This window comes from Rattus norvegicus, chromosome 14 (assembly GCF_021556685.1).
Source record: "Rattus norvegicus strain SHRSP/BbbUtx chromosome 14, alternate assembly SHRSP_T2T, whole genome shotgun sequence".
NCBI classification, from domain to species: Eukaryota; Metazoa; Chordata; class Mammalia; order Rodentia; family Muridae; genus Rattus; species Rattus norvegicus.
The window spans coordinates 83212290-83221205 of record NC_141547.1 but is presented as its reverse complement, the minus strand read 5'-3'; the positions used below and the strand labels follow the sequence as shown (position 1 = coordinate 83221205).

Genomic DNA, 8916 nt, shown 5'->3' with positions numbered 1-8916 from the left:
CTAGTCTCAGTTCTTTTATTGGTGAGCTGTGAGGCCATTTACATTTAAGATTACCACTGACATTGGATTGCTAATGTTGGCTGGATTTTTTTTTTAAGTTTTAAAACGAGTTTTATTGAAGAATATTCTTAGGAAGGCAACCACTTTTGATTTGTCATTAAAAAAAAGTTACATTTCTTTATGCTGTGTACTAAAGGTCATTTAAGAGAACAGAGTCACATGCTTCTCTCTGTGGAACCCTTGGGTAGTATATATAGCACAGTGTTATTTCTGCACTGTGAGAATAAATAAAAAAAGTCTCTTCTATGTTTCTCTTCAAAAAGTGATGAAAATAATAGAAGGTGGCATAAAAAAGCCCAATTTCTCTACTCATTCCGTAGTATTGGAACTGGTATTTTTACCATCACAGGCTACAATTTTCACTTTATCCACTTTAATAAGTTCTGTCACCTCTCTGAATTCAACATCATTCAATACAAAAGTCCAAACATTATCGCAGAATCTGTATGTATTTAGAGAGCCCCTGAAATTGACTCTGTTCCTGACTCTCTGAGCCAATGCTGAATTTAGCTTTATCAAACTGAAGTAGAACTTGAAGGGCAAGCTGGGGGGTGATCTGTTGAGACTGTATGAGCTCATCAAGTCTCTCTTGAAGACTGTTCCCCAAAATTGTATTTCTGTATAACTGATATGCCATGGCTTAAAAGGAAGCGATTACTTTTTCTTCAGGCTTGCATTGATGTCCTGAGGGAAGGTGCTTCCGCCGTGGCGGTAGCAGAGCCAGGTAGGGAGCCGGCTGCGACCACCTCAGCCTCGGAAAACCGCAGCCCTGTGCCAGTGACCTGGAAGTCTGGATTTTTTTTTTTTTTTTTTTTTTGTGTGCATGCTTGTGGGTGGCACACATGTATGTTGTGCATGCATGTGGAGACCAGAGGACACTCTTGCTTATTTCTCCAGTGCTAACTACTTCCTTTTTAGAAATGGCTCTTTTTGCTTTGTGCCTTGATTTGGCTAGACTCAGCAGCGAGCTGTCTGCGTCCATCTCTCCAATGCACATCCCGCCCGCCACACCCGTGTTCACTGGCTGATCTATTGTTCCAGCCCCACCCACTTTCCAATCCTATTAGTATTAGATCATTTCTGGTTTACTTTGCTGGGCACGATGGACTCCTTCCTAGTTCTCTTTGGATTATCGGTTCCTCTCATTCCTATTTCTATTTACTCTCATTTGTATGAGTGTGCGTGTGTGGGTGTGTGTGGGTCAGAGGACAACTTGCAGGCCTGATTCTTTCCTTGTACCATGTAAGTTCGGACTCAGGTTTACAAGCTCAGCAGTCAGTGCCTTTGCTCACTGAGATATCTCGTCTGTTGTCTCAGAATTCCAGAGATCCTGCAGAACACTTAGCATCCACAGCCATATCCACCCAGTAGGGGGTTCATGTTCAGGGCAGTGGTGTGGTTTTTTCTCCTACACTTGACAAACACCCTCTAGTAACCTTTGGGGGATATGAACTGCAGAGTCCCGGATGGGTGGGAAAACCTGCCCGGTTCAGACTGCAAAACCAGATGTGGCCAGAAGTGGAAGTCTGGTCCACAAAAACCAGAAGCTACTGAAGAGAGGGCGGCTCTGGCAGACATTGGATACTTGTCCAATACAGGTTCAACATAAGCAACAAGAAGCAGCCTTCATGTTCCCAGTGGTCTCCCACCTTCAAGGACCTAAGTGCTGAGATTAAAGATGTGTGCATCACCACTTCTTTTTCTTTTTCTAATTTGTTGCCTCTTCCTCTTCTCCTTCACAATATTTTCTCTGCTCCTCCTCTGCCTTCATTTCCCCAGATTTTCTGAATTCCTTGAGTTCATCCTTTCCTGGCTGCTTTAATTGGTCGCGCTGTGGCCTTTATTAGTTTTAGCACTCTCTGTTCTGTGGTGATTGGTGATGCTGTAGTAGTTTGTTCCCCCAAGTGGTGGTAGTGATTTAGCCCTCGAGAGCAAGCTGCTTGCTAAGATGTCCTGATGAAGTCTGAAGAGCTACCCTAACCAGCCAATGCACAAACCACAACATGGAAACCCAAGAACCATGCAAGTAGGACTCCTCTTAAAAACAAAAAAAAAACCAAAAAAAACCCCACAACTCCTGAATTCAGAGATACTAAGATGGGTCAAAGGAATGTAAGCAGAAATGAGAAGGGACCTCAAGAGGGCTTGAAGTGGGCAGATGAATGGAGTAATCAAACCTAGGGCCTGGAGAAGGCTAGCATCACAGAGTAGAGGCAGCAAGACAGATGGAAGTCAGCAGCAAGGGGCCAGCAAGGTGACCCCTTACTGTGGGTTAAGGTACTGTCTGCCAGACTGACCACATGCATTTAAAGCCCTGAGACCCACATGGTGGAATGAGAGAACCAACTCCCACAAATCACTCTCTGACTTCCAAGACACACTGTGTGGTGCATGTGTGTGTACACACACACACAAATAAGCAAAGGTAATGTCTTAGTTACCTTTATATCGTGACCAAGGCAACTTATAAAACAAAGCATTTGATTTGGTTTACAGCTTTAGAGCTCGACAGCCTATGATGTCAGAGCAAAGGAACAGCTGAGAGCTCACATCTTGATCCACAACCATGAAGAGCAGGGAGGGGCTAATACCAAGAGCTGAGGGAAGGAGGAGGAGGAGAGAAGAGAGACAGACAGACACTGGGAATGACACAATCTTTGGAAACCTTGAAGCCTGCCCCGGTGTCTCACCAACAAGAGCACCCAAGATCAGGAGACCCCCCCCCCCGAAATGGAGTGTGGGGACAAGACCTGGAATTTCAACCCAGTGAGGCATTTAGTAAGCCACTTCTGGTCATCCAGATATCTTTAAAATTTTCCTTTGCAGAAGTTACTGTATTTAAGTGGGACAAAGGGAGGATTATATTCAGGAGAGGCTAGCTGCATGGGCACTGAGGAAAGAAGGGCCAAAGGAAGGAAAGGATGACAGAAGACTGCAGAGATTGAATAGGAGAATAGAGGGGCTCAAAGATTACCGTCCAGTGGATACATGCCTGAATATATGGATACATACATGAACATGTGTGCACATGGAACCCAGATCAAGTGGGACATAAACTAGAAACCCCTTTTAATAATGAAGACAACATATCTTGGACTGGAGATATAGCTTTGAGGGAGAGTGCTTGACTAGCATGTGTAAGCATGGGTTCTGGGTTCCATCCCCAGCACTGTGAACAAAACACTACTGAGCATTCATGTGACAGACACCAAAACTCCACTTGTTTCAAACACATCCTCACTGAATACTCAAAACAATGAAATAGGTGATTTTACTGTAAGACCCTGACCCTCTGTCAGTGGTACTTCAAGGTGCCCCTGAGTGAGACAATGAGATGCATATTGATGCAAAGCAAGAGGTTTCTTTTCCAGTGCGTCAGTATCGACCTTCAATTAATCTCTCAAAGCAAGTGACTAGAAGGCAACTCTGAATGGCTATTACAAGCCATTTTTAATACTTTTTAGGGACACAGGTTACATCAGCAGGGTTATAGTTTCAATTTTTTTTGGTTAAGCATGTTGATCTTTAAGCATCAGTCAGTACATTCTGAGAATGTTCTATTCAAGAATGTTCCTGTGGGAGGAGAATGGAACTTTGTCTAGCCTTGACCAGAGGTGGATGGGTGTAAGGCTGGTGAAAACTCCTAGGGTCCTTCATTATAGTTCCCATTTATGGGCAAGAACTGAACTTCAGGGGTTGGGGATTTAGCTCAGTGGTAGAGCAAGGCCCTGGGTTCGGTCCCCACCTCCGAAAAAAAGAAAAGAAAAGAAAAAAAAAAAGAACTGAAGTTCAGAGCTGAATTGGGTCCAAAGATAGACACTTAGGAGCTGTCAAGATCAAGCCTAAGGCTGTCTTGGGCTGAAGTTCATCTCTCAGGGATCCCTGGCTCCTTGGTTCGTCATGGCAGGTGGAGGGCTGAGAACTGAAGCCTGGAGCACAGCTAACCCTGGATCTAGTCTCCATGATTTCCCAGTCTCAGTGGTAACACTGTGTCACCAAACCTGAACTTAAACACAGGGGTCTCTTCTATCAGGTGGCTGAAGGTCAACCATTCCGGGAGGATGGGGACTGTTGGGTTAGGGAGACATGGGTGACAGAGGTGTTTGTGCAGAAGTCAAAGGCACCATGGAAGTTCTGGTTACTGCCTTGGATCTGTTAAAGGGTTTCTGAGCATCACCACTAGGGACTCTGCAGAATACCCCTGTGCCTAAAGCCCTACCAGAAATCCATTTATTCCTTTCACTACTGCCCTCAAATGCACTTCATGCCTCAACGGACTCAGGAAAAAACTGAAACAAAACAAAATCTTGTCAGATGTCCAGCAGCCATGTTCCTTTCCATCTCCAGAATTTCTCCATGATCAGGGACAAAAGGAAGGGACCTTCCATTTACTGAGAACCTACGACAGGCAGGCTGCTTCATTTTTACCCCTGTCATTCCTCGAACCCTTGCCTGGTGTTACCTATTTATAGATGGGAAAGCACAGACAGAGCTAAAAGAGATTGCTAGCACAGTGAATGCTCCTCATATGCCAGCCCTCACCCTCAGGTCCTGAACTTCCTTTGGAGCAGAGTTTATTCTCAGCCATGGTCGGCCGAAGAAGCTGCTTTCTGAGAAATGTCCATTTGCAGCCTGCTGTTGATGTCCCCAAGTCTCTTGGTGGGACCTGTGGAGCCAGGTGATAAACAACAGCAAGGGCAGGAAGCTATCCTTCAGTCACCTGACCGCTTATCACAGCTGCCAGACACGGACAGTGGGTTCAGAACTTGATCCAGCTTGCTGGATCTATAGCAACCTGGAGAAGGGGCCAAGGTGGCTGGAATCGGAATGCAGTCTGTGGAACAGGGAACAAGGCAGCTTCCAGTTGCTAAGAGGGATTTCAAAGTTCTTAGGTTTCTGCCTCTTTCATCTACCCACCATCCCATTCACATGCTCTTTGATCTATACGTCTTGCCACCTACATATTCCCCTGTCTCCTCACTTATTCATACATCCATCTATCCACCCTTCTGCCTGCCATTCACCCATCCATACACCCATCCATCTACTCATCCATCCATCCATCCATCCATCCATCCATCCATCCATCCATCCATCCAATCATCCAATCATCCATCCATCCATCTACTCATCCATCCATCTACCCAACCATCTACTCATCCATCCATCCAATCATCCATCCATCTACCCAACCATCTACTCATCCATCCATCCATCCATCCATCCATCCATCCATCCAATCATCCATCCATCTATCCATCCATCCATCCATCCATCCATCCATCCATCCATCCATCCAATCATCCATCCAATCATCCATCCATCTACCCAACCATCTACTCATCCATCCATCCAATCATCCATCCATCTACCCATCCATCTATCCATCCATCCATCCATCCATCCATCCATCCATCCATCCATCCATCCTTCCACTCATCCATCTATGGAGAACTTTTGGGGCTGCACCTAGAAATTTGGCAGGAAATCGACATTGGGCCAGGACACAGAAGTAAGCTCAGGCAGGAATCTGATTTGGGGGTAGAACAAAGAAGTAGGCTTCAGGCAAGAATTTGACTTTGGGGCTAGGACAGGGAAGTAGGCTCAGATAGCTTGGTCTTGATAAGCCCCTAGAAACAGTGATCATGTGGACTTTGTTGCCTTGCTTGTTCCTTGACTATTTGTGTTTACTGTCTTGTCTGTTCCTTGACCTAGAACTGACCTTATTATTTGCATTTAATTAAGATGGTATAAAAGCAGACTGGAAAAAAATAAACCCTCCTCAGCCCCAGGACTGACTAGGGTCATGCTAAGGTGTTGTCTAATTCATTCATTCATTCATTCTCATTCTCTCTCTCTCTCTTTTTACTTTTACTTTTTCTTTTTCTTTTTCTTTTTTTTCTTTTTTTTTGATTCTTTTTTTTTGGAGCTGGGGACCAAACCCAGGGCCTTGCGCTTCCTAGGCAAGCGCTCTACCGCTGAGCTAAATCCCCAACCCCTCTTTTTACTTTTTCTTAACAAAGATTTTATTGGTTAAGGAGCAGAGTACTCAGACATTCCAATTCTTATCACACCTACCCAAACTCTGAAGAGTCACATTGTGTTCATGTACACAAATGAAGGAGCTATATATTGTTTTTCTCTGAACTTATTCCTGTGATGTTCCAGTCTCAAACTTGGCAGGTTCCTCTAAGTCCTCTCATAACAACCAAATGCTCATAATCATCAGTTCCATCAATTCACAATTTTATGCCACACAGAACATACTCAAAATCTCCATCTTTCACAGCGCATTATCGCAACTGTTAGGAAAACGGACTGCCATGACCACAGGCATCACAGTTCTGACAGGGCGAGGACCAAAGACTGGCTAGCTTACAAAATGTTTCTACTAGAAACACAGGACCAGATATAACAGAAAATATTCCAGACATGAATGCATGACTGAGACCCCAAACTGCCATTTAATATACTTTGTACTGTAGGATATAAAGCAACCCTCCTCTGCGGAATGTTATGGTGACTCCTGATTCAGTGTCAGCTATTTTCTGGTTGTACCAAAAAAAACCCCAAAAAACAAAAAACAAAAAACAATCAGCAAATGATTTAACCTCTTAAAGAACCATTTACACTTAAAAGATGGGATGAGGTGGGATTCCCTTACCTTTTAAAAATGTTTCTAGAGCTATTAAAAACTCTCATTTACAAAATAGTTGACAAAAATATCCCTCTGGAATGTACAGGAAGGGAGGCGGAGACCACTGACAGACATGATGGATGCTTAGTCGGACTTTGCTTCTTTCTCTTCCTCAGAGGCGGGACTCTGGTTTTCTGTCTCTCCATTTTCTGCAGGTAGATCTGTAGTTTGCTGGTCAGCCATTTCAGCCTGTTTGCCCTTCACTCCTCTCTTCCCTTTTATCTGCACTTTTTTGTCTGATGCTTTATCTTTTCCTGAAGGGGCGGGCTTGGCCGACAGCCTCTAGGAGCTGCTGCCTGGGCTCTGTCTTCACCCACCTGTGCTAACCAATAACTTTGGGCATCATGGCAGGTGCAGAATAGGAGAAGCGTGTGATGTTAGTTTTATCATGGAGCCTCACTGCCTAGCTGCCACCAAATGAACTCATCTCTTTCTTTTTTTTTTTTTTTTTGGTTCTTTTTTTTTTTTTTTTTTTCAGAGCTGGGGACCGAACCCAGGGCCTTGCGCTTCCTAGGTAAGCGCTCTACCACTGAGCTAAATCCCCAGCCCCTCATCTCTTTCTTTTTAATCCTCACCTTCTCCCTGGAGAACCCATCAACTGACTGAGCTGGCTTGGTCATCCATTCACACATCTATCCATCTATCCATCCATCCTTCCTTCCATTGGCCCACCTTACTATACAATTATCCACCAACCCACCTATCCATTCACCCATTCACCTGTCTATCCATCTGTTCATCTACTGTCTTAGGGTTTTACTGCTGTGAACAGATACCATGACCAATACATGTCTTATAAAAGACAACATTTAATTGAGGCTGGCTTACAGGTTCAGAGGTTCAATCCATCATCATCAAGGTGGGAGTGTGGCAGCATCCAAGTAGGCGTGGTGCAGGCAGAGCTGAGAGTTCAACAATTTCATCTGAAGGCTGCTAGTGGAAGACTCACTTCCAGGCATCTAGGACTAGGATCTTAAGTCCATGCCCACAGTGACACACCTATTTCAACAAGGCCACACATCCCAATAGTGCCACTCCCTGGGCCAAGCATATACAAACCATCACATTCTACTTCCTGGCTCCCATAGGCTTGTCCAAACATATGAGTCTATGGGGACCATACCTAAACATAGTATAATGAAAAATACACCTAGTCCAACTTCCAAAGCTCCCATAGTCTATAGCAGTCTCAACTATGTTAAAAGTCAAAAGTTCAAGGTCTCTTCTGAAATTCATTCAATCACTTAACTGTAATCCTCAAAGCAAGACAGGAAACCAGCTGGGCAAACTCCAAACTCTGTGTCTCCATGTCCGATGTCAGAGTGGTCTTCAGACCTCCAGCTCCTTTTTCATCTTTATTGATTGCAACAAACTTCTCCTGGCCTTGTTCCACTTCCTGTTAGCAACCCACAGCTCTGGCATCTTAAACATCTCCAGGTCTCTAAGGCAACTTCAATGTTACAGCTTCTTGTTTTAATGTCTGGGATGCACACATGATCTTCTGGGCTCCTCCAAAGGGCTGGCATCACTTCTCCAGCTCTGCCCGCTATAGCACTCTAAGCTCAGATTGATCCATTCCACTGCCACTGTTATTCTTGGTGATCAGTCCATGGTACTGGCATCTTCAATACGCTGGGGTCTTCCTATGCAACTAGGCCTCTCACAGGCTCCTTTCATGGTGCCAAGCCTCAAATGCTTTTCATGACCCCTTTAGTCCTAGGCTGTCCACTACAATGGAGGCTGTACTTTCACCAATGGCCTTCCATGACTTCTCACAGTGCCAAGCCTCAGCTATTCTTCATGCATGCAAAACCAGTACTGTAAGACCCCCACCCTCGGTCAGTGGTTGTCTTAGTCAGGGTTTCTGTTCCTGCACAAAACATCATGACCAAGAAGCAAGTTGGGGAGGAAAGGGTTTATTCAGCTTACACTTCCACATTGCTGTTCATCACCAAAGGAAAGTCAGGATTGGAACTCAAGCAGGTCAGGAAGCAGGAGCTGATGCAGAGGCCATGGAGGGATGTTACTTACTGGCTTGCTTCCCCTGGCTTGCTCAGCTTGCTTTGTTATAGAGCCCAAGACTGCCAGCACAGGGATGGCACCACCCACAATGGGTTGGGTCCTCCCCTCTTGATCACTAGTTGAGAAAATGCCTTACA

The 8916-nt window shown here is 44.9% G+C and overlaps 1 pseudogene; it reads right to left on the bottom strand.

The window, feature by feature from the left end:
- Window positions 1–279: 279 nt before the first annotated feature.
- LOC103693132 (transcription initiation factor IIA subunit 2 pseudogene) lies at window positions 280–732 on the bottom strand (annotated as a pseudogene).
- Between the last annotated feature and the right edge of the window lie 8184 nt (window positions 733–8916).